Source organism: Lepidochelys kempii, chromosome 5 (genome assembly GCF_965140285.1).
Source record: "Lepidochelys kempii isolate rLepKem1 chromosome 5, rLepKem1.hap1, whole genome shotgun sequence".
NCBI classification, from domain to species: domain Eukaryota; kingdom Metazoa; phylum Chordata; order Testudines; family Cheloniidae; genus Lepidochelys; species Lepidochelys kempii.
Genome location: NC_136384.1, coordinates 6,250,411 through 6,276,233, shown reverse-complemented (window position 1 = coordinate 6,276,233; position 25,823 = coordinate 6,250,411). Strand labels below are relative to the sequence as shown.

The 25,823-nt window shown below is 46.3% G+C and overlaps 1 protein-coding gene across 12 annotated transcripts in view; it reads left to right on the top strand.

Moving 5' to 3' along the window:
• Nucleotides 1-14,479, top strand: part of CELF4 (CUGBP Elav-like family member 4) — an 889,815-nt gene extending 875,336 nt beyond the window's left edge. For 7 of the 12 annotated variants that reach the window (XM_073343428.2, XM_073343424.2, XM_073343426.2 and 4 more), the window contains exon 13: nt 12,332-14,477. The gene's annotated coding sequence lies outside the window, so the exon portion shown is untranslated. Of the gene's footprint in view, nt 1-10,504; nt 10,593-12,331 lie in introns of all 12 variants that reach the window. The other 5 variants (XR_012158835.2, XR_012158834.2, XM_073343422.2 and 2 more) reach the window with 5 other exon arrangements.
• Nucleotides 14,480-25,823: the final 11,344 nt, after the last annotated feature.

Genomic DNA, 25,823 nt, shown 5'->3' with positions numbered 1-25,823 from the left:
AATAAATGACGTTCATTAAACGCAGCTGAAAATATAATCTGCAGAGACTGATGGGGTGAACAGAGCAAAGAATGAGCAAAAGGAGTTAGCAATTATCAGCTGTCATTTGTTCTCCTGGTACAGTGGAATTGGGGCTTGTTTGCTGAAATCTTAATTTCATTTAGCTGAGGCGGAATCCATCAGAGAGGCACAGGCTGCCGCTCTGACTGCTGTTTCTCAGGCCCCAGGGGAGAACAGGGCATTTTTCTTTTTCCTTATTTCAGAAAGACAACCTCCAGGTTAGGATGGACAGAAGAGGGCTGTTCGAAGATGCAAGCTACATCTTCACTGCAGAGTTAGCCCAGGCTCTTAGCCAGGTTTTAGCCCAGACCCCCTCCAGTCCGCTCAGAAAAACCTGTGACCTGAGGTTAGAGATGCCTTAAACTCTGGCTGGTTTATCAGGCTGGAAATATGGGTTAGAACTCACTCTCTGTTTTCACTCGGGGTGGACCCTACCCACTTTGCAGTGAGAACACAAGCTGAATCACTCAGTCTTCCAATGCCTTCGCACAGTTCCCCCCACTCGATGGACAAGTTCGTTCACAATTGAGAACATTGACTGGGAAAGAAGCCTAGAGCGACTCAGCACGAAAAACCGTGGGCTATGCCCCCAGACACACATGGAGCAGAGCAGAAATAGTGAGGAGACAGTAATGCGTGTAGGGCTTTGCTGGAGGGACAGTCACCGGGCACCATACCCATAACTAACAATGCAGTGGAGACATATCCTCATGACTGAAATCCAGACAGAGATCCCAAGACCTGGATAGAGGGATTAAATGAATGGTCTCTTTGCCACTAAAAATCTGCTCAGCAGGGCCAGTGCATCATCATGGAGACTCTAGTCCTCTCCTGCAACACAGTAACCGGCCTTCATGGGTAGATAGAACCTGATTCCTTGTCAGTCATTTACATCAACGCAAAGTGGGTGTGAAAGGCTAGCCTCGGGAAAACACATAGTCCGCAGCTCACGGGATGAGTACAGAATTAGGCCCAGATCCTCTTTAGGTGCCTAACGCCCATTGAACTCAATGGGTGTTAGGTGCCTATGTAGCTTTACGACTCTAGTTTCTCTGGGCCTCAGAATAGTAGCACAGCCCTACCTCACAGGGGGCTTGTGAGGGCAAATACAGCGAAGATTATGAGGCTTTCAGAGACTACGGTCCTGGGGGGCAGATAAGTACCAGAGATGGAGCAGTAAAGTTATTCACGTAGGGAAGTGTGTTTGGCATAAGGCCCTAATTTATGAGCATTTGTACAGAGCCGTGGGATGGAAGGTGATCCAGCAGTATGAAGGATTCTTGTTATAGTTTTCTCAAGCCCACACTGGAGTTACAGTCTCATGGCTGAACAACTGCATTTCAGACACATCACAGAGTTAGGCTTTGGGGGGTTGTTTTCTTGTGTTTTTAACCCAAAAATGAATTCCGTTTAATAATTAATAGGGCTGTGAATGCTCATTGAGCCATCTCATGCTTTCATCAATTTGAAATATTTGGGGCACTGATTTTCACCTTACTGCTCATCGCTGGAGGTGCCTTTGAGTCTTAGAGCAATTAAAACGAAGCAGGAAATATTTTTAGTTGATTGCACTGTGCCCCTTGGAGGTAAATTGAAGCTGCAGGCAGAAAAATAAACGCTCAGGCGCAGTAATGGGGTGTTGCAAGCAGAAGCATATTCCTGGCTCTGTGATGGTTCATGGGGGGCTGCTTAGCTGACCAAACCCTGGACAGCTCAGGTTTGGGTACTTAGCAAATCCCCGTGCCATGGGAAAGATTCTCACAGACAAGAGAGTCTCCGTGTACTGGATGGGCTGATAGTTAGGGCAGGTAATTAGGCATTACATGTTCCATGTCTAGCCCTGCCACTGGCCAATCTTGGCAAAGTCACTCAGATGACAATCCATTGCTCCCTGCTCAGAGAGTCGTGGATGAGTGAAGATCAAAGTGTCACCCACAAAGCAGCCAAGGTGATTATTAATGGACCTGTTCCTGTTCCCTGACTTCAACGCTAGCAGGATTGGGTCCATTTGTGCCCTGTTGAAGTCAGTGGGAGTTTTGACATTCACATGGGAAGAGGATTGGTCCCATACCTGCTTCCTTTGAAGTCAATGCAGTCCCTTTCCTCTGCAGTCAACCTACTGTCCCTCAGCCGCAGCGCAGAGGCCCCGCAAAGCCCCGAGTCTGCAAAGACAGCCCAAGCAAAAGGCCTTTGAGCGTTTGGAGGAGAGGCGCAAGGTCGGGAGCCGGTGTGTAGGTTTAGGGCAGGAGCCGCAGACAAACCTGCTGCTCCTCTTCAGTGTAGACTTGTACATCCAACACCGTGCATAGACCCCCTAGCAACACCCATGACACGTCCACATGTCCCTTCCACTACCTCAGCAGTGTGAGCCACAGAGAGCTCCTCCCCTGCAAGCCTGGAGCATGGGGGTCCCCTTGTGTAAATCACTTCGCCGCTCACACCTGGCAAGCTGCTTTGGGCCATCGTGTTCCATGTAACCGGACGAGAGCCAGGGTGCCCCAGCTTCTCCAGGGACCACACCTGTGGCCACACATCCCTCGCCGGGGTTCCTGCGGTCGGTGAACGGATCTGTAGCCAGTGCCTTGAAATCCTCAGCGCCGTAAAGCTGGGGCACGGCATCTCTGCCTCTCCTCTACCAACGACGGTAGACTATTAAAGTGTCAGGAAGTGCAGCATTTCGATGCATTCGTGTCAACCCAGAACAAACAAATGGCGAGCAGGTGCTGAGGTGCACGTACAGTGCCCCAGTTAGAACTGCTTTTCAAGCACATGCAGCTTTGTTAAATTAAAATTTTGTCGTGGTTCTTGGGAGCTAATGAACTCCCCGATGCCGCCTTGGTCTAACGCCCCGGCGTAATAAAGAACCCATCTTAGGTGCGGCAGAGCAGCGTCTCCATTTCATCTCCTGCCTGGCACTCAGCAGCCGTGAAGGGAAGCGTTGCCCTGGGACCAAACTCTCAGTTTGCCATGAGACCCAAAGGCAGGACCCCTTCTACCCGTCCCTGCCAGGCTACCCGGGCGGAAGTTCGAGATCTATGGTACTTTGCAAAACTAGGAGCTGTCCCAGTCCACGTGACTACGGCTGGGTGACACCAGCTGCCGCGTGCTGACTGGCTGCTAGCCTTGCCTGCCGAGTCAGTGCCTCACCGTGCCATGCCGCTAGGCAGTCCGTGCACCCGCTGCACTTCCTTTTGCCTGCACGGTCACTGCTGACAGGCTGGCACTGAGGCCCTCCCATCGCGACCGTCTCTGTGAGCCATGCGCAAGGAGCAACTGTGGGACACTTGGGGGAACTTTGGGTGAGGAAACATGGGTTTACACGCAGTCCCTTCCACACCCGACTGATTTTGCATGAGATGGGGAATGCTGGCTGAGGGATGGGACGTTACGCCCACTGTTGGGCCATCCCACAGGGGAGTGACTTGGGTCCTAAGTTCATCTGGAAAGCAGGGGTGGAAGTGCCCGCCCATGGCACGACACTCATGCATTGGACATGCCTGCCTGGAGCTCAGCTGAGGTATCTCATAGTCAGCCTTCTCCAGCCTGCCCTGGCTCTGGGTTCAGGAGGCCTCTCTATTCCCCGTACTGGTGACAGGTTCAGGCCCTACCTCGCCATAGCCCTTCTTCCAAATGCCTCCCCACGCCAACAAAGCAGCCGACCGTGATGCCCTCGCACACCAACAAAGCAGCCGAGTGTGATGCCCTCCCACACCAACAAAACAAGTTGACCAAGGGTGGTTGTTGGTATTTTTTTTTACCAACTCTAAATGTAATGTAAGTAACTTAAAAAAAACCTCCCATAACATCCCCACAAGGGATGTAGGGTTACTTGAGCTCTGTGGCTGAAAGACGTTATAGATATTAGCAGCAGCAGCTTTAATTCATCAGTAGGGAAACTGAGGCAAAGAGGGCAATTGTCTTGCCCATGGACACAGAGCGCTGGCATTAGAACTCCAGAGGGCTGGGTTTTCATCACCTGACTTAGCGCACTGGAGCTAGCATTAACTGTCATGTGTGGCTGTATCTGTGTAATTGTCTGTCTCTCTCTATGGCGCTGGCCAGGAAACAAAATTTCAGTGCCACACAATTTTCCGGTTTTTGGAAATTGTTTTCAGACAAGATGAAAATGTTCGCAGCTCTGGAATCCCTCAATATGTTGTTTTGAAAACACTAAAAGATGGTGTTTCAAAGCAAAATATGCCCCCTGCCACAGCCAGGCTGGGAGCTGGGACTCACTCACTTCCCCAACTCCTAGGCCGGTTTGTTTCCTGGGTTGGCCCAATCCCAAGGCAGCTTGCTTCCCAGCTTGCCCAAGTCGGGGAGCCAAGGCATCAGCTCCCCAGGTGCCAGCTGGCCCGGAAGCCCTGAGGTCCCTGACACCAAAGCAATCTGCATGGAGGGCTGCCCTGGAGCTGTGGACCTGGAAAGCCTGGGATCGCCAACAGCCTATCCAGCATGGCATCCTGCCTGCGTTCCATGTGAAGTTCGTCAAAATCAGCAAATGCCAACGAAAACAATGTTTCATTGGAATTTTTCTGACCCTCGCTAATATATATAGAAGACTGTAGCCATATGGGGGGGTACATATATAATTTACATACATGTGCGTACACAGGTATATAACTTATATATGTACACACACACCCCATCTTTTTTGTATCCTTGTCCTTTATTTGTTAAAATGAATCTTATGTAAAAAAAAACCCAACTATTGTGGTTTTAACTAATAAAGCTCTCACCTCGCACACGAGAAAAGGTGAGGCGCTAACATCGACTACTGTCTGGTGGAAATGGCCAGGCGCCGTGAAATAGTGAGCCAGGACCTACCACTGGTATTGGGAACCCTCCGCCACACTGGCCTACCCCCAATCAGACAGTCCTGTTCTGGCCGCCTGGCCCCAGCTGTGCAACACCATCAATGGCCCTTCACGGGCTCGTGTCAAGCATGCAATGCCTCAGTGGCGAGCCAGGGAGCAGAGCGCAGCTGACCTGTTCAAGCTGGGGGGGGGGGAGGGGAAAGATAGGGCACCCGCGCCAGAAAGAAATGGCCTAGGAGAGCAAAATTGCTAGAGGAAGTCAGAGAAAAGACAAAACAAGTGTAGAGGTAGGCCAGGAGAGTGCGAGATTCTGGGGTGTAATAAAACAAATATTGACTGCCCCCAGGACCAACAGCTGTAAAGAACTGTCACGCAGGGGAAAATATAATTCTTCCCCCTCCCCTGCTTGAACATGCAACACACCAGAGCTTGGGTTGGTTTGTTTTTTTTTCCCATCAGGACAATATAGCTAATGCCTCCCGGGCAGTCCATAGTTGCATGTATTATCTTTATGTGTGTAGCATGTATGCCTCTGTCTCTCGTACACACACACAGAGCCCTCCTTTCCAAAAGCCATGGGATTGCATTGGGGCTTGGGGCCCTATCTGTCTGAGTGGGGCTGTGTATGATAGCTGGGTGTATGATGTTTAGCTGGATGGTGACAGGATGGTACGGAGTGGTATAAAAGTTTTAGCAGCAGTGCTCGGGATGAGCCCAGCGCTAATAAAGAACAATAGCGTGGTGGCAGCCCTGGGGTGTTGTCCGTTTGGTAGAGGAGATGAAAGCCGCTTGTGAGTCACTTCAGGGAAGGGGCCCCTTGCAGATGGGACAGTGCGAAAGAAGCAGGCAGAGAGGTTTGTCTGAGGCGATGACCAAAAGGGAGATGGCTGGCCTCTCTGACTGAGCAAAAGTGAGAGCTTGGGTGCAGGGACAGGAGCAGACAAGAAAGGAAGGGCAGCGTTATGAAAGACCCTGGAAGCACAAAGCAATGAAATGAGAGGAGTGAGGGGAGGGCCAGAGAAACCCTTTAGCTGCACCAGCCCCAAGCAGGAACTGTGTCTGAGTCGCAATCCCTCCCCCACGCTGGGAGTGACACAAAACATGCGAGCAGGGTAGTGTAAAGCCTGATCTTCCTGAGATGGTAAACACTGTCGGGGCAAGGCCCATGTCTACCTCTCTGTTTGTACAGCGCCTAACACAATCGGGCCCCAATCTCAGTCATAAATATTCAATAGTGACAAGAACGATCCTCCTCCATTGAAGTCAGTGGGAGTTTTGCCCTTGACTCCAATGGGAGGAAGTCACAAACCTGGATTTAACAACAGTCCATAGGAGATGGCGTAGTCTTAAGAGCAGGCATGGCGGTGGGGCCCTGATTCTACAGCCAGTCGGGTATGAATCTGCCATGGCAAGAAAGCCACGTGCATTGCGTGGAGTAAAATGCTAGGAAGTGCTTGACCATCCCAGAGAGTAAGAACTGCAGCGTGCTTTTGTGTTACTACTGGGTTGAAAGGAATCTGCATAAAAAGCGAGGACGGGGAGTGAAGAGAGGGGGATGTTCAGATACAAGAGAATTCCTCAGTCAACTTTAACATCCTGCAGTCTTTTCTCAGGCAAAACGCCCACTGAGTTGAACATAACACCCACAATGACGTCCCCTCACTATCAGGAACTACGAATGCAGCTTAAGAGCCTCCTTCGGAGGTCACTCCCTGAGCCCCGTGCATCCTGGGACAGGACTTGGGGCATTTCGTGTGGGCTGCGTGAGCACTCAGCCCAGGTGAAATTCTTCCAGCGCAGAGGGCATGCACCATTTCAGTGGGAAACCGGTCCGTTGCAGAAACACCCACTCAGATCTCAAGCCTACCCTAGCCATCACCTCTCTCTGGGCAGGGACCTGCCAGCCACTCCCTCCTGAGCAGGGAGTTTAGGCTAGTGCATACTGCGACTGCCATTCACCCCGTGCTCTTTGCTTTCTCTCCAAGGCCAATGGCAGTGCTGTACCAGGGCCCATCCAGCTCATCCAACGCACAGAATATTTATTCAAGGAAACATGTAAAGCAATAATAACTAAAGGGGTCTAAATGCTCCTTGCTCCCTCATACCAGAAGTCACCCGTCATTCCTATGGGAACCCTGATAGGTTCTAGTCCTTCCAACCCTCCTGTAGCATTGGGTCCCCCCCGAGGATCAAAGGTAAGGGCCATTTGTTGTATCAAAAGGAAGGCCTCCTCTTTCCAGTCAAGTTGGACCTTTTATACCAAAAGCCCTTTCTTTGTCTCCTTGGCCTCTGGTACCTGTTTGCACCAGTACCCGCAAACCAGCCCAGGGGGTGGTACATTGCTGGAGCTGTTTACAATCCCAGGGCCTGCAGTAATCCCCTCCCGGTAGTAGCTGTGGTAACTCCTTCATGGCGTAGAACTCAAACCCCTAACCCACAACATTCCTACATATAATACAAAGCAGTCTTCAACAATACCGCCTCTGGTTGGAATAGCTGTCACACCGTCTTGTGCTGGCTCACTACATGGGTGTGAATTTCACCTAATAGTGCAGCTGTAGGCAATAAAGCATAGACAGTGGCCACCCTCGAAAGTTTTCCAGAGGGGCCTTTAATGTGGTGTGTCCCCTCCAGCAGCAGAGTCCTGGCAATACCGGGGGGAAGCTGCCGTAACAAAGAGAGCTGGAAATGTTTTTAGGGTCACCACTGTAATCATGCACATTCCAGCTGCGTCTCAGGGCCCTGATTAAAGACATCCTCAGTAACTAGGGTCTCAATGGTCGATGAGAATATTGCCAAAGGACTGCTGTAAAAGACTTCCCAGTAGAGGCTTGGCCGGTGTGAAATTACAGGGCATAGTTGGCCTTAGCCTGTTGCATAGAGGCACACTCCGGCTCGGCGTTCTAGCTCTCAGAGATGCGTTGCACCATCACTTCTTGTAGCCAGTCTCCAAGGACGCAAGGCATGCACTCCCTTTCACTTTGTAACAAAGTCTCACAAGTCCCAACGGCCCCATTTCCGTATCAGGCTGTAGCCCTGTCTTCATAACCCTAACATCTTTATTCATGAATGGGACGGCTTCTCTCTTAGCCATACCCAAAGCTTTTATCTGCTCCCAGAGAAGTGAATTGCTTATGAAATAGATTTGGTTGATTTTTATTTGAATGCATTTGTTTGTTTTCAGTGAGTTTTAATCATTTATATATGTATAGGTGTGTGTATACATATGTGTGTATATATATATATGTATACAGATATATATTTGTTGTCACATTCCCAATGTCTGAAATTTTAATCTAAAGGCAGAGGTACTGTGGTTGCCATTCCAGAGTTGACACACAGTCGCCGCCTAGTCCATGCATTAAGGAAGTTTGCAGTGTTGGTGTAGTCATGTTGGGCCCAGGTTATTAGAGAGACAACATGGGAGAGGTACTAGCTTTTATTGGCTCAACTTCTGTTGGTGAACCAGACAAGCTGTTGAGCATACACAGAGCTTGTCTTCAGGTCGGGCCCGCCGAGTACCTTTCCCGGACCTGAAGAAGCGCTCCGTGTAAGCTCGAAAGCTTGGCTCTTTCACCAACAGGAACTGGGCCAATAAAAGATATTACCTCACCCACCAGGTCTCGCTGTGTATTAGGGGAAGCTTCTCAGCTAACATGCTGGACTAGGGTGTAATCTTGCAGTGTAGCCCTACAAAGAGGGCAGGCCAATCCCAGGAGCAGAGCAGGAATTGAACGGCTACTCAGAGTCCCAATCCAGCCCCTGCTGCTGCATGTGGGAAATGCGTTGGGTCGGCCTTTCCCCTCTGCTCCAGCTTAGCCACACTGTCCAGCATGTTCGGTGGGCAAAAGGAGATCTAAGACTCAGTTCAGCACTCCTGACCCTGCTCTCCCCTACTGGTGGTTCTCACAACACAGGCACAAGCCCGAAGAGATATGGTGGCTCCTTACAGCTTTTTCTTCTGCTGCACATCTATCAGAATTCACAAGCTGGCCCGGTGTGACTAGTGCTGACTTTTTAATGGTGACTGTGGGGCGTGAGATACAGCAGCCATCCTACAATCCCTTTAGGGCGAGGCCTCGTGCACCAGCACTGACAGGAGGTTTATTCTAGCGCTGCCCTCTCTTTCTGTAGCAGAAACGGAGCTGAACCAAAATCCTGTCTGGGTGCATACATTCACCTCTGTACCAGGCATCATCCAAACACAAGTTCAGATTCAAATTTTGAACGTGCAAGATCCAGCGGTTTTGGTCTGCCGATGGTAGTGACACAGACTAGGTAAATCCAGTGTAACAGCAGCAATCGGTGCAGTTACTCCAGATTTACCCTGCTGTAACAGAGAGCAGAGTCTGGCTGCTGGAGCCAAATCCAGAGTTCAGATCCTGGGTTTTGTTCAAGGCCATCTCTATTCTGGATAACATAAACCCTTCCCCTTGCCAGCACACACAGTTTGGCTTTGAGCAAAAGCCAATGGAAAGAATCCTTTCTGGCCTGCTTGCATGACTTCAGAACTAGAGTCTAAGACAATGTCCTTGTGACAAAAGAATGTGCAGTGAAATTCAGTAATGTGCAGTGACTTTTCAGGACTAGGCATGCAGGTGAGAAATCAACCCGCCTATGGGATAGGAAGCAAACACTTGAAGTACAGTACCTCTAGCTGTTGGTTAAGCCCGCTACTTTATGTTTCATTGTGTGCAGTGACTTTTAGGGACTTGATCCTTGCAGTGCTCATTCAGGCAAAACTCCCAGAGCAAGTTAAAGGCAGTTTTGCCTGGTAAGGACTGCAGGGTCAGGAGCATATGGGCAGTCCAGGGGGCATTTTGCCTGAGGGAGGATGTGGGATCAGGCCTTTAGGTGGAATTTTGGGGGTTTTTTACGCCATATCAAAACAACGGGGGAGTAAATTCACATAACCACACCAGCTGTGCCGCTGTTCTGAGCTTCTCATCATACAACCCCTTAAAGGGACAGACACTAGTTCCTTTTTCTCAACAACCAAAGCAGTCCCTCTTCTTTTACTCCACCAGCCCTTTAGCTTTTCAGCTGCAAACAGAGCAGCGGAGAACCTGATCCAGAGCCCATTGAAGTCAACGGAAAGGCTCCAATGGGCTGTGAATCAACCCCTTACTGAAGAGCCACTTCCCGGGAGTTTGCGGGGAGGGGTGGCCCTGGGAAAGACGGTCTGAACAAAACCACAGCGGTTGGCAGCAAATGTATTTTCCAGCCGCAAACCGATCTGTGTGTGCTCTCATCCATTCAGCGCATGCTCTCCTCAGCAGCCACGGCATAATGTTTTGTTCCTGTTCACTGTTGTTCATGTGTCCACATAAACTGTGTGTAATATGTCTTTGTCCCCTGCTAGGCCTCCTCCATTATTTTTCCCTCTCTCTTTCGTTTCATTTTCCTTCTTTCGTTTTTATCGTTTAATCGCAAGTATTTTCACTACAGCTTTTTGACGGATGCTGTTTGGTACTTTTTTTTATTATTATTTCTATTATTATTTTGATATATATCTTCTTCCCCCACCTTTCCCTTTTTCCACACTATATATAAATATATATATATATATATAAAAAAAATCTTTTCTTCTTTTGTCATTCAATCAAATTCCAACAAAACCAACCAAGAGCCAGTCAAATCCACCACAGTCTCGAGCTGAGCTAGGAAAAAAGTTCACGTAATGACATGAAAGTGGAGAATACAGTCCCCCAGTCCGTAAGTTCAAATCAACTCGAAGTTGAAAGTGTGACATGATGGCGTCATGTAACAAGCTAAGAATTGGTTGCATGACATGCCGTCAAGTTTCGTGCAGGTGCCGTATTTTTCTTGGATGTTGTATCAGTTGATGATTGGCCAGTCATGATCACATGTGCCTTTTTTGACTTTGTGCTGCCACGATTTTTTGCTGTGCTCATTTTCGTTTTGTTTGGTGCTTGCAGTGGTTTCTTTATTTGTCGTTTAATTTCTCGTCAGCGTTTTATGCTTCTTTAGATGTCACATAGAAGGAAAAAAAAAAAGATGGATTCCTAATTCTTTAGCAAATGGGATTGTTATAACTGTACAAATATTTTACCAAAAAATGAAAAAAGAAAACGCGTGGTTGATTTTTTTGCACTTGAAAAATATTGTGATTTTATTTTTTTTTTCCGGAGAATTGGGGGCCTTTTTCAATTGACACCTTTTTTTTTCCCTTCGGATATTTCAAATCACTCTCCAAAATTTTTTAAAAAAGTAATGATAGTAACAGTCGTGTAAAAACAATAGCTATCCAACCAAAAAGCAACTTAGAGAAAAGCCTGCGGCCTCTTGTGTGCCTTTTCAAGAATTCCTAAATCTAAGGTTCCACATTCCAGCCACTCCTGACAAATTATTTGTTTGGGGTAAGGGAGGGATTGTTTTGAGGGGGAAAAAATAATCCTGATAAAAAAGCAAAATGCATCTTTTTGTTTACAACTGAAAAAGGGTCCTTGACGAGTGTTTTTTTTATTTTTTTATTCTCTTATTCTTATTATTTTTGGTGTTGTAATTGTTTAGACTGCTGTGTACGGTTTGCTGTTTGTTGAACCAACAGTGTGAAAAACCTGCCAGCATGGATTGATATTCCGCATGACACTTTTCCACCAGAGTGGACCTTTTGCAGTTTCTAAGTTTCTTGATGTAATAAATCACCGAGTGTATAAGAAGAACCTGCTTGCTAGAAAGAGATAAGAGCTAATCCGTAATGATTAAGCATCCTACTTAAATGTCAAGTCTAGTCGGATCATGATTAAATTTTTTTAAATAACTTTTTTATTTAAGAAATGTTAGCTTTACTATTTTTTTCAAAAGTTCATTCCAACTGATTATTTTTCCTTTTACCTCCCATGAATTGCCTGTTCAAAGTGTTACTTTCTGACATTCACAAAGGAATATACATTAATGACAGCTGTTTCTCCATGGGAAGTCCATATATCATCATATACAGCACACGGTTAAAATTTAGAGCAATTTTTCCTAGAGACTTCACACGTTAGAAAGTCCAACCAAGCAAGATTGTGATCTGGCTTTTTCTTTTAAGTGCCACTTTACAAAGTATATATCTGTACATATATATAGATGTGAGTATATATATTTCTATGGATATATATCATTATTATTAAAAATGCAGAAGGAGCAATTGTATTTTTCTTTATCATGATCTTGACTGCCTTGCTCACTTTGGGTCTGAGCCAGTTCCCAGTGAAGTCCATGAGAATCTTTCCATTGACTTTAGTGGGAGTATACCTCAAAAACAAACTCCAGAGCAAGAGCTCAGTCCTGTTTCCACTGAATCTGAGAGCAAAACACATTCACTTTCAATGGAAGCAGGATTAGGCCCAAAAGAATAGGATTTTTATTTTTATTTTTAAGGCCTTTTTTATTTGTTTACTTTGCCTTTTTAGTTTAATTTGCAATGATCTTCTTCATTTTTTTAGGGCAGCAGCTGAATGGGCCACATTTAGAAAAATATATATATATATATTTTAAAAAAACAGGAACTGTTGGATTACACCTTTGACATATCAGCAAATATCAATCAAGCTGAAGACTTCAGACTTATTCTCTCTTTGATTGTTTAGACTGTAACATTTCTTCAAGAAAAGTATCACGTCTGCTGACTTCGAAGGACACGGGCTGGAAACAAACAAAAATTAATAAATAAATCAGAACAGGAACAAGATCAACCAGGATTTCTGAAGAGACATTGATATCACCACAGCGGCTTTTCTCCAAACAGGAAATGCAAACCTGGATACGGACAAAGGAGTGCCTGTTTGCCACCAAGGATGCGGCTACCATGTTGACCCCATGGTAACGGTCACTGAGCATCTTTATCTGTCATTCCTTAGCTATATAGGGACCAAAGGACAAAACTTTTTATCGCAGACTTGTAGCTGTATGTAAAATATGGAAGTTCTTTGCTTTTCTCTGAGCTGTTCCTAAAACAGTTTTTGAGAGCAATTATATGAAATATGTAAAAATTAAAAAAAAAATGCTTAAATGCTTTTAAAATGGCAAGATAATAGTTCTTTGATACTTTGGGAGGTTCTTTGGTTATACATTAATTAGAGTCTATGAAACTTTCATATGGTTTTCTGTATAATACGTAAGAATTGCGCTGCTCAAAGCAGGTAAGATGATGTCTGTGAAAAGCAAAAAAAAAAAAAAGTAAAGTAAATAAATAAAAAGGCATAGCAAAGAGAAAAGAAAGATGGTTGATAGTGAAAAACAAAAAAGGTTTGTAAATGCTTCTAACTCTCCCCATTTAAAATCCTAATAGTTGTACAGAATTTAAAAAAGAAAAAAACTTTAAAATACCTATATCATAGAAAAAAAATTAGACAACAAAAAGCAAAAAAAAAAAAACTACATAGAAGTTAGCGTTAATGCTAAAAACAAAGATGTTGTAGAATTGTAATTTTTGTAGAGTTTAGACTGAGCATAAATTCCTACTCTCTGCCAACTGCTGTTGGATGCTGTTATTTATCGAGGAGAAAAAGAAGAGAAATGGCTATTTTGGCAGCTTTTTTAACTGCAAGCATTCCAGCTATTAACAAAAATAAACAAATAAAACTCGATTGTTGTAGACAACGCAAATGGGAAACAAAACAGCTGTCTTTTTATCAGATGCCGTTCTAACTTGAACAACAAAACCCAGCTACATGCTTCATGTCTTCATGATCTGCTGTCCGCAAATTCCCATCATCCTCTGCTTCAGTAGCTTCCATATTTGCTCTAGAAACCTTCAGGGCAAGGGGTTAGCCTAGAACCTTAATCTTAAAAAAGAAAAAATAATATAAAAAAATAAAAATAAAAAATAACATAAAAAAACAAACAAACAATCTCTTTGAAGAATTTCTGAAACTGTTTACAAGGAATTTTGAAAAACAGGGGGATGTTTAAAAAAAAGAGATGCTGGCTCTGTTTTTCTGTAAATAAATTTGCATATTTTGTAGGACTTTTAATTGTAATGATAGAGAAAAAAAAACAAGGAAAACTATTTAATGAAAGCACGATATTTATCTTTGGTAAATGACTTTAGAGCAGTTAAAAATAAGACATTGCTTTGAAAAACTGAATCAGAAAAAACAATGAATTATTTAAAAACACATATATTTTAAAGTATATCATATTTATTATAATTTATTTCCACTGTATTCAGACTTGATTTGCATCATTCTCATTCGTTTTAGTTGAACTAAGAAGAGTGTGATGATTATTTCTGATTCTTCATTTAAATCTTAGTTTGTTTTAATTGATTTGGGGTTGGTTTTTGTTTGCTTTTTAAATAATGTGATTGTTATCTTGGCCTTTTTTTAACACCTTATTGGGTCGGATCTTACTGCCCTTACTCTGGCAAAACTCCCTTTGGGTGACAGCGGGTGTTTCATCTGAGTAAGGACAGCAGAAACGAGCCCACAGCCAGGAGGTACAGATGTGTAATGCAGCTGCAGTTCCATACAACTGCTCTTTCACTCTCAATTCCCTAAAACTCCTTGTAATCTTCTGTAATTATTGAATGACGCTTTCCAGCTTAGCCCTAAATAAAGCACAGTTTAAAAAAAAAAAAGCCATGTTCTTTACTTCTTGATGGCTTTCCTCAATGTGTTTGCTCTGAGAACAAAATGAATCTATTTCGACTTTTTCATTAATATACATTGTTTGAGAATCAGAACAAATCCCTTTGTTATATAAAACATATCTCGTTGGATTGAATTAATGACATGGTTTCATTTAATATCTGCTTGATATTCCACTGTGGTTTACCTTAAACCTGGTAGGTTAGAACATCAAATAATGGTACATACAAATTAGAGTCTTCGCAGTTCCTATTTGAAGCCTGTTGTTTGATTCACACTTATGTTTTTTTCATGCTGATGAGTACAGGGGCTAAAGCTCAGGACTTTGCTCCTTTTGCTGCCTTGGGATAACTGTGTGAAACTTACCAGGCTTTGGGAGTGAGGCTCAGGTTTTCCTCAGAGCAGCCCTCACGTCTCTGCTTTTGGATGATTTTTAATGCTAGCTGCAGACCAGCTGGCCTGAGCGCACGGCGGAGACTCGGGAAATCTGCATTCTTTTCCTGGCTCTCCCAGCGGCCTGTGGACTTGGGCAAGTTTCACCCTTTATAAATGGGACTCATGGTGCTTACCGCTCAATGGAGGCAATGAGAATGTGTAAGTGGAAAGGGTTGGTTTTTTGCCACTAATAGCTATTGATGGGTCCAGTTATTTACAGGAAAGAAACAAATGAAACTGGAGGGAGATGAGAGAGATATTCAGGGATGTGGAAAGGATTCGTTGTTTTCTTCTCGGATGAAGATGAACACACACAAGCTCCATCTCTGCCTCCTGGTGCAGAGGACGTGCTACGGGAGACTGGGTAGGGGTAATAAGCTATGAAGCCTTTCACCACCCTGATCACTGGCGCAAAACGATTCAGGTGGGAAGTACATGGGTGGGACTCAGTCTCTAGTGAGACAGCGGCTGCATTATAGAGCGCATCAGAGCAACCGGCAGGCTTGACAGAGAGAGAGAGTCGATCCCAACCTGGCCTGGATGGTGCTGCACAGAGTGCTGGTATGGCTTGGCCTCCTCTCAGGGGCTGCACAGAATGGGGGTATAAGTCCTTATGTGATGCCCCCCCGCCCCGCCCCCGAGCCAAGGCTCAGCAGCTGAGGCTGTAACAATTCATATCCTCTGTGGCTCGGCTCGGAGGGGGACCTGCAAGACACACTCACCAGGAGAGGACACTTGCTTGTGAGTGGCCCTAGGACAGGACACTCAAGGAAGGGCCCCTTGGCAATCCGCTTCTTCCCCCTCTTCTTGCTTAAAGTCCTGCACCTGGTTGTCTTCACTGCTGCACAGCTGTGAGGATGCAGATGGTAAATGGAAGCAGGTTCCTATCCATAATCAGCAGCTGATCGCCTCGCCTTCAGACGGCGACCGGGCTGAGAATGAAAGGGGGGAATCACACAGACTCTGAAAAATGCCATTAACAAATGTGGGGAAACTTTAGTTCAGAAGGTGAGACCTGGAACAACCAAGGAGGCGCTGCAGATCATTGCCTCTCTTCCATCCCTTTTTCCCTGCTGATCTTTCCAGCGCTGTGGATCGCCTCTGCCCCCAACCCTGCCTCTCTGACTTCCCAGTCTCCTACTCCCACTTACCTGCAGATCCCCCATCTCGTGTCACTTGGACCCGCTTTGGGGGCTGCATGTTATGTAATGTAATTAAAAGAGAATAACAGCTCAATCCAGGTCACTCAGTCTCTTTATCCCAAGAGCGTCTAACCCAGGGGTGGGCAAACTACTGCCTACAGGCTGGATCTGGCCCACCAATTAGGGCCATTCTAATCTGGCCCTCAAGCTTCCGCCGGGAAGCGGGGTCTGGGGCTTGCTCCACTCCAGCACTCCAGCCAGGGAGCAGGGTTGGGGGCCACTCCATGCAGCTCCCAAACGCAGCAGCATGGCCCCACTCCGGCTCCTATGCTAAGGGGCCGTTCAGGGGGTTCCACTCTGCATGCTACCCCCGCCCCAAGTGCCACTCCCGCAGCTCCCGTTGGCCAGGAATTGCAGCCAATGGGAGTGGCAGGGGCGGTACCTGTGGACAGGGTAGCGCACAGAGCCACCTGGCCGCACCGCCGCATAGGAGCTGGAGAAGGGACATGCCACTGCTTCCGGGAGCCACTTGAGGTAAGCACCACCCAGAGCCTGCACCCCCAAGCCTCTTTCTGCACCCCAATGCCCTGCCCCAGCCCCAATCCCCCTCCCGCCCACCAAACTGCTCGATTCCAGTCCAGAGAACCCTCCTGCACCCCAAACACCTCATCCCCAGCCCCACCCCAGAGCCTGCACCCCCAGGCTGCACGCCTTCCTGCACCCGAACCCTCTGCCCCAGCCCTGATCCCCCTTCTGCCCTCTGAACTCCTCGGTCCCAGCACCCTCCTACACCCCAAACTCCGCATCCCCAGCCCCACCCCGAGCCCACACCCTCAGCCAGAACCCTCACCCCACCGCACCCCACTCCCCTGCCCCAGCCCGGAGCCCCTTCCCACACCCTGAACTCTTCAGCCCCAGCCTCACCCCCACCCCAGAGGCCGCACCCCCAACCAGAGCCTTCACCCCCTCCCACACACCAACCCCAATTTTGTGAGCATTCATGACTCGCCATACAATTTCTACTCCCAGATGTGGCCCTTGGGCCAAAAAAGTTTGCCTGCCCCAGGTCTAATCCACAACAAGAATTGGCCTTTGGGACAAAGTGGGTAAATTAATTGTCATTTGGGCATGAAACCTACATCTGATTCCTGTGTCCTGTCTGAAGCATACCGCAAAGAGCAGGGGGAAGATTGATCACTGCTAGAGATGGAGAAGTTGGGCTATGGACAAAAGCCATAAAACAATACCGTTACCACCCACTTTGATGTCCCAGACAAACTCTGAAAGATACTTGACAGAGATGTAGCGGAGACAAAGACTATGTTAATGGAATCATGTCGAGAACTGTCACGAAGGATGGGCTTCTTTGGGGAGAGACACAGAGGTGGGTATAGAGGGCAGCCGCAAGAGAGGCTGTTAACTCTGACCAGGGGAGACCTTTACATTTTTACAGGTGAGTTGGTTCCGTTCTTGTCCTGCAATTGGAGAACACGGCCCATCTAAGATAGCGAGGAGGGAAGCCCCAACATAGATACATGTTTCTTTGCTGAATCACTTTTGTCTTCTCTATGCTTTCTAAATCTCCTAAATAAAACTTGTCAAACTATAGCTGCTCGTTGCTTGGAGAATTGCCACAGTCACCTGTCTCCAGGAAGAGGTTACCTTGCAGGCATCATCAGAAAGGGCCCTGTAAGTGAAAAGGAGTCTGTGCACTTAAGGCAGCATAATCTGGTCTCGGTCTAAGAGCAGGAGAATCGCAGGAGTCCACTGCAGTGAATGGTGAGTGGCAAAAGGTCCCTGCACCTGCATGGATCTGATACACCAAAAGAGAAGACAGAGGCACAGCTTGACTGTCAGGGTGTCGCACACTTCAAACATTCACATTAATAAAGCAACAGAGAGCATACAACTAGCCTAGAGGGTCCACACTTGTCTTCTGTGGCTGGCCACATGGTGCAAGCTCCTTTTCCTTAGTTGCAGCTGTTAAATCGCATTGAAAGAAGCTAAGAACGCCCTAAATGCGTCACGGCTGTTACTTGTCCACGTGAGCAATTGCTAGGGTTGCCATCTGCTCGCAAATGAAAGGGGAAGGGATCCAGGCTAGGGAGGTGTCCATGAGACGATTTGGCTCTTAAGATGTGGTCCGTGCTATGAACAAGCCTCAGCTCTGGTACCTCACACTGTGAGACTGCATCATCTCGCTGGAGCTCTGTAGGCAGGCAGAATGTAATTCCCCCCAGGCTGGAGTTTGGTAAGGGTGGCAAAAATTCCCACAGGATGTTTAATGACCACGGCAACTCCTGACAGCACACGGTGGCTACATACTGGGTCAGAGGGAAGAATGGCACTTACTCATCCATCATCTCTAACATCACTGCCTCTCCCACCTGACTCCCATCACAAGTCTCCCAACCCGGGGGCTCAACGGGTAGTGATCAATGGCTCCATGTCTGGTTGGCAGCCGGTGTCAAGTGGAGTGCCACAAGGGTTGGTCCTGGGGCCAGTTTTGTTCAATATCTTCATAAATGATCTGGAGGATGGTGTGGATTGCACTCTCAGCAAATTTGCGGATGATACTAAACTGGGAGGAGTGGTAGATACGCTGGAGGGCAGGGATAGGATACAGAAGGACCTAGACAAATTGGAGGATTGGGCCAAAAGAAATCTGATGAAGTTCAATAAGGATAAGTGCAGCGTCCTGCACTTAGGACGGAAGAACCCAATGCACAGCTACAGACTAGGGACCGAATGGCTAGGCAGCAGTTCTGTGGAAAAGGACCTAGGGGTGACAGTGGACGAGAAGCTGGATATGAGCCAGCAGTGTGCCCTTGTTGCCAAGAAGGCCAATGGCATTTTGGGATGTATAAGTAGGGGCATAGTGAGCAGATCGAGGGACGTGATCGTTCCCCTCTATTCGACATTGGTGAGGCCTCATCTGGAGTACTGTGTCCAGTTTTGGGCCCCACACTACAAGAAGGATGTGGATAAATTGAGAGAGTCCAGCGAAGGGCAACAAAAATGATTAGGGGACTGGAACACATGACTTATGAGGAGAGGCTGAGGGAGCTGGGATTGTTTAGCCTGCAGAAGAGAAGAATGAGGGGGGATTTGATAGCTGCTTTCAGCTACCTGAAAGGGGGTTCCAAAGAGGATGGCTCTAGACTGTTCTCAATGGTAGCAGATGACAGAACGAGGAGTAATGGTCTCAAGTTGCAGTGGGGGAGGTTTAGGTTGGATATTAGGAAAAACTTTTTCACTAAGAGGGTGGTGAAACACTGGAATGCGTTACCTAGGGAGGTGGTAGAATCTCCTTCCTTAGAGGTTTTTAAGGTCAGGCTTGACAAGGCCCTGGCTGGGATGATTTAACTGGGGATTGGTCCTGCTTCGAGCAGGGGGTTGGACTAGATGACCTCCTGGGGTCCCTTCCAACCCTGAGATTCTGTGATTCTATGAACCCTGCTCAGCACAAGGTATGACAAGATCACACACTGAGGTGCTATTGTGCCTATAGCTTTGGCATTGCATTGCTTTTCAGGCCACCCTGGCTAACAGCCACTCCGCATCCACGTTACCCTTTTCATAGCGTCTTCCTATTATCGGCCATCCTTAAGCATCTGCAAACCAGAAAACAAATTCAGCTGACAGGGACCAAAACAAGAAAGCATGAGCGTAAAGTAGATGACAACACTCCAGTGAATCACAGAACACGCTCCTGGTTTGAAAGGATTGTCAGAAAGCACGTTGAATCTAGTTCCTCCTAATGGCTCTTAAAGGAAAGGTTATAACAAAGGGACACTACAGGGAGTCAATGAGCATGGTGGCATTGGTGTAGCATCTGATCATAAAGTGTTACACTTAACAACAAGCTAGGGTGGGTTTTTTTCCAAATCAAGACCTTGGGAGCCAGCAACATCTCAGGAGTACAATTGTTACTGTGTCACCCCACTGACAATGTAGATGGTCGCTATGAGTCAAACTTAGCCCCAGTCTAACTCCATGTTGCGACCCTTGGGGTCTATTTTCCCATTGCTCTTGGCAGTCGGGACAGGAATGCCTCTATTGGCCAAAAAATCAAAGGGAGCTCCTGGGTGCCGAGTAGAGCTCTGCAAATAATGGATTTGTCAGTGTACTGGATAGTCCCAAAAATTGGTGGGGTGCAGGGTGGGGAAGGGAATTGCTTCAAATCAAATCAACCCTTTTTTTTTTTTTAATTTTCATCAAAACAAATTATCTGGGGGTCAAACAAAATGTTTTGTTTCAATTTAGACCATTTTTAAAAGCTTGGGGGGGTTAAATAAAATTAAAGGAAATTTTGAAACAAAAAAGTCATTTTGAATGGAAAAATTGAAACATTTCATTCAGAAAATGTGAAAATGAAAAGCTTCAATTTTTAAAAAATTTTTTAGTTATTTATTTATTTAAACAATTCAGCAAACTGAGACAAATTCACAAAAATGTTTTGGTGTTGCCAAACTTGCACTTTTCACTCCAAAATATTTCATATGAAGAATTTCCAGTGCTGCACGCTTCTGAAAATCAGGGTAAACATGAATTTAAGAGGCTAACTTTGGTAATTTTTTATTTTGTTTCATATTGATAGTGCTCAGCTTTAATCTACATCACCCAGAAGGTCCCCTTGTTCTGCATGCTTTCCTGTGAAAGCCAAGCTATGTGCAGGATTATAGTGTTCATGGAGAAAAAGTCAAAGACCCAGAGATGGTCAGGTTTTAGAATCACCAGTCCATACTGGATTGCATTTGAGGAATTGGTATTGGGACACAAAGCCTTTCCCCACTAGGTCACAGTTTTACTTCTAACCCAAGTTGGTAGTGATGAAGTTGTCATCTGATTGCATTTAGGTAAACTGCTGTACATGAAATCGTTTGATGGTCTCAATATAGCTCCTCATGCAGAGGGATCCCTATAACAAATTGATGAGCCCACTTGGCCCCCTTGTTGATACTGTCAACAGAGACACAGGAATGAGTGAGACCTTGAGAGAGCTTCCCAGCTCCCAGAGATTATCCATCAGGGCTGGATTATATTGGTTTGGGAAAATAAGGCAACTTTACATGGCCCCTGCTGGGTCTATTCCCTGGCTATATAGAAGACCAGAGAGTCGTTGAAACTAGACTGGAGGGCTCTCAATCTGGCCACTTTCACTAGTATGACACTGCACTCTAAAAAAGGAAATTATGGATCATGATCGATAAGGCAAAATTTGACTAAAAGACAGACAAGCAGTGGTTGGTTTGTATCATGAGAATTCCTACTGACGAGAACATAAATGATTCAAAACAAGAACTTCAAGAACATTATGTGTGCAAGTGCATGACTAAATTGTACAGCGCGTCAGAGTGATTGATGTGCAGACCAAGTAAGTGTGAAGATGGAATGGATGGCTGTGTATGCAAAATCGGCAACCAAGCTCATAAATGACCTCAGTTGGCCGTTGCACAGTTACTCAATTTACATGGTAACTACAAGTGCAAATTAAGTGTGTGCCTGTACACCTAACGTTTTTCAATAGCTGGCTCTTAGTAAGTATCTTTCTTAACAATTAAAGGTGGGATTTTTAAGAGAGCTCCGCATTGGTCTAACTCCGTACCCAAGTCGTCAATGGGAGTTTTACAATTGCCTTCAGTGGGCACCAGCGAAACTCTAACCCACAAACTCGGCACGCCCATAATTTCCTTCCTCCAGAAAGGTCCTTTAAATCCTGGAAACAGACGTCTCCGTGCATCAAGGAAGGCAGAAAACATGCCGATCCTTCACCGAAGAACACCATGCATGGTATGACAATCAGCAATGCTCTATCATTCTTCTGTGTGAAATTCCCTTCAACCTCCCACTTTATCAGACATATTGTTAGTTCCTCCTTCGGCAATAAGATCAGCTGAAGCCTCCACATTTTTCTTCCAACCGTTACATTATTTATGAGCCTAGAAAATAATCCCGCTTTGTCTTCTAACCCTAGTTTTGCATATATACATGTGGCTTTCCATGACGACCCCTGTGAATTCTTTAGCTCAAATATGCATTTGTTAGAAAAACATTTCAGGGAGGGGGTTTTTTTCTTTCCTCTTTATCTGTTCATTTAAATATGTTGTAAACTTGATTAATGTTGCCTCCTAATCTCTTTTTTCTAGAGAGAACACCTGGAGCTCCTTTAACCCACCTCAAATACAGGGAAAAAAATCCCCTAAGTTTCAGTTTCATGCCTTCTTCTCTCTTACCCTTTCCCGCTCCTCATCTGTTGCTCTCTTTTCTAGAGAAAGGACACACATGTGCAGTATTCACGCTGAAGGGCCAGCCAAAGATGTGGACGCCTTCTATACCCCTTTGATATTCTTATGCACCCCAGTAATCTACTTCCTTCCATCCTCTATATGATGGGAATAGTGGAGTAGATTTATGAGGGCAATTCTTCTGGTTCTTTTCACAATATGGTTTTTCAGTCTCCCACCCTTCTCACCTACAGTCCTGCCAACACACATCATTTATTTAATAGCATTGAGTAGCCACATTAAATCCTCTTTCTTCCATGCCTTATTTTTGTCAAGCCATTTCTTTCCATACCTAGGGGAACTTGTGGAGGTAAATAAAGTCTGAGCCAATGTTCCTGGAATCTCCTCTCGTGCCTCCATCCAAATTCTTCCATGAGTCATCAATCATCTTTGAACTAGAAGATTCTTCTAGTTGTAATTACACTAATCTCTCCATAATTTCACTGTCATTAACTGCAATTGAGTTTCCTTCTCTGCAGATGCTGGAACTGGAGAGTTACCAAACCACATACCATCTTGAGAAAAGCATGTATTCTAGTGCCGAGTTTCTGGATTCTGTCCCCACCTGTGCCTTGGGTCACTTCAACGTCCCCATCTATAAAATGAGAAAAATGCTGCTTACCTACCTCATGTGAGGCTTTGAGACTTAGGGGAGAGGTTTTTCTAAGGCTCAAAATGAAATTAGGTTCCCAACTCCCATCCCTTTGTGCCTTTCAAATCTTGCCCCGCATCGTTTTAAGAACCTTTAGTGAAAGATGCTAATGTATGTGCAAAATACATTATTGGTTGCTACATCAAACCTGTGGATGCCACTGCATTGCCCCCCAAAGCTACACAGAGCTTCAAAGCGACAGCAAGCTTAGAACCCAGGTCTTCCTGCTCCAAAATCACAGGCCCCCTGTTACTGGACCTATAGGAGAAACAGCTGTTAGCAGTACAGGTACCACAATAGACACAAGTGAGCAGTTCTGGGTCAATCCAACAGGGGGAAATTTTGCAGACGCATGCTAGCCGGTTCACTACATAGTGCCCTCATTCGGCAATTCTCACCCGCACGCATAGGCACCGACCCGGTGGGTGCTCCGGGGCTGGCACACCCACGGGGAAAAACTAGGGGATGCTCTGCACCCACTGGCAGCCAAGCTCCCCGCCCCACCCCACCTCCTCCTCTGCTTCCACCTCCTCGCCTGAACACGCCTTGTCCCCGCTCCTCAGCCTACCTCCCAGAGCTTGTCGCCGCCAAACAGCTGTAGCAAGGGAGGGAGGGGGAGGAGCAGGAACATGGCGTGCTCAGGGGAGGAGGCGGGGCCGGGCTGGGGATTTGGGGAATGGGGGCGGGAGGGGGCGGAGAAGGGCTGGAGTTGGGGCTGGGCCCTGGGCAGAGGGGAGTTGAGCACCCACCGGAGCCAGAAGAAGTCAGCGCCTATGCCTGCATGTGTCTGTGGTCAGACCGATGGCACATGGGGTCCCAGAACTAACGTTCACCATTAAGATAAGCAGGGGGACTCTAGGTTAACGGTCATAACACCCTGAATTTTAAGTGCTAATATGCATCAGAACCTCTGGCTGCAAGGCAACAAGCAACACTGTGGGGATCAACCTGCACGCTTGAGCACATCCTAGGCAAGCCTAAGAAATGGAAAACATGAGGGACGATCAGAGCCTTCCTGGATGAAAACAGACCTAAACACAAATCTGACCCACCTTCAAGAGATGACACATGACTTACTTCCCCAGGCAACTGCCTTCCCCCAAACTCCACTTGGGCTACATCTACACTGGGAGCGAATTCCCAGCTCGCGCACACGTGCTTGCACTCGCTTTTACCGAGCTAGTGCACTAAAAACAGTAGAGTAGCCACAGCAGCTTGGGCAGCAGTGAGCAGAGGCACGGGCTAGCCTCCCTGCGTGCAAGCCCACCTGTTCCCCCCGCCCAGGTATGTAGATGGTATAATTAGCCCATGCCACGGCTCGCACCACTGCAGGTACCCTACTAATTTTAGCAGGCTAGCTCAATGGAAGCTAGCACAAATGTGTCTACGCAAGCTGGGAAATCACATCCTTCGCTCCAGGTATAGAGGTAGTCTTGGAGTCTGATCCTTCTGATTAGAAGCATGGGAAATGTTTCAGAGTAGCAGCCATGTTAGTCTGTATTTGCAAAAAGAAAAGGAGGACTTGGGGCACCTTAGAGACTAACCAATTTATTTGAGCATAAGCTTTCGTGAGCTACAGCTCACTTCACTTCACTTCACCCAAGCATGTGAAAATTTGGCAGTGGGGACAAATTGTCACTGAAAAGGTGGGGAATGGTTTCAGAAGGCAAGGGCTTTTCAGTGGGCTATCTTAAATTGCTGCATCCGGATGTGTTTTTAAAGTATGTCAAAGGCAACTCGAGTCCTTTTTAGCATTTTTGTGTATCTAGAAGTGAAGTAAAGTAAATGAACAATTAACATAAGTATGTGTGCCCAAGTACAATGGTGAGGAGCACTTCATCAATATGTGTAATAATAATCGATTAATAAAGAAGTCACTGGCACTATACGGTTGGAGGAGCCAGTGACTTCTCCCTTGGTAGTTTAGGTGGAAAAGCAATGTGTCAAAAGCATGAACCAATGTGGATTGTGTGTCTGGGGGTTGGGGGGAGGCATAATTTAAAGGTAACCGAAATGACATCTGATGTTCTGAAAGAAATCCAGTAAAGGTAAAAAGTCTTAGCACTTTGCTTGCTGATTAAGAAAATATTTATGCCAATATTTATGCTGATGGCCAGTTCTCTCGCCAACTTCACTTCCTGAGACACTAACACTTCCCCTCTGCGTGCTATTTGACTCAGCATAATGCTGACAGAGGTTGAATAAGATGGTGTCTGCACACTCCGTTACAAAGTACTGACACTTACTAAATTATGCTGTTAAAAACTGTAGTACAGCTATAAAATATATTGAAGGGCCATGGAAAGCTGCCAGCCCTTTTCTGAGAAAGAGAGCGCACTTTTTGGAACCTTGCCTGTGGCCCGTAATTTTCACTTCCTCCCGCTGTGGTGCGACGCAACCAGAAAGGACTTGTAAAGTCAAATTTAAAGAGTGGGGCTAAGGTTAAGTTGCTGGTTTCAGGCTGTGGATGGTAACATCTGGCCTACTTGAGCATCTCAGGAGGCCCTGAGACCCCACCACCCAACACACCATTATTATTATTATTTATTGGAGCTCATCGAGAAACTGGAATTTCTGGCTCCTGGGAAATTCCAATATTACCATTTGTTTTTATCCAAAATTAGGACAAAAACTTTTCATGGGACAAAAAGTTCCAAAAAAGTTCAATTAGGAAATGTTAAAACCTTTCATGCACCGCTGTGCCTCAGCCAGAGGGAAGACTGCAGTGCATCATGGTTGATGTCATCCAACCAAGGAACCTGGTGCATAAGGGAGAATGGAGGCATGAGATACCCAAACTACAACTCCCAGGAGGCCCTGCGGCAGCTCAG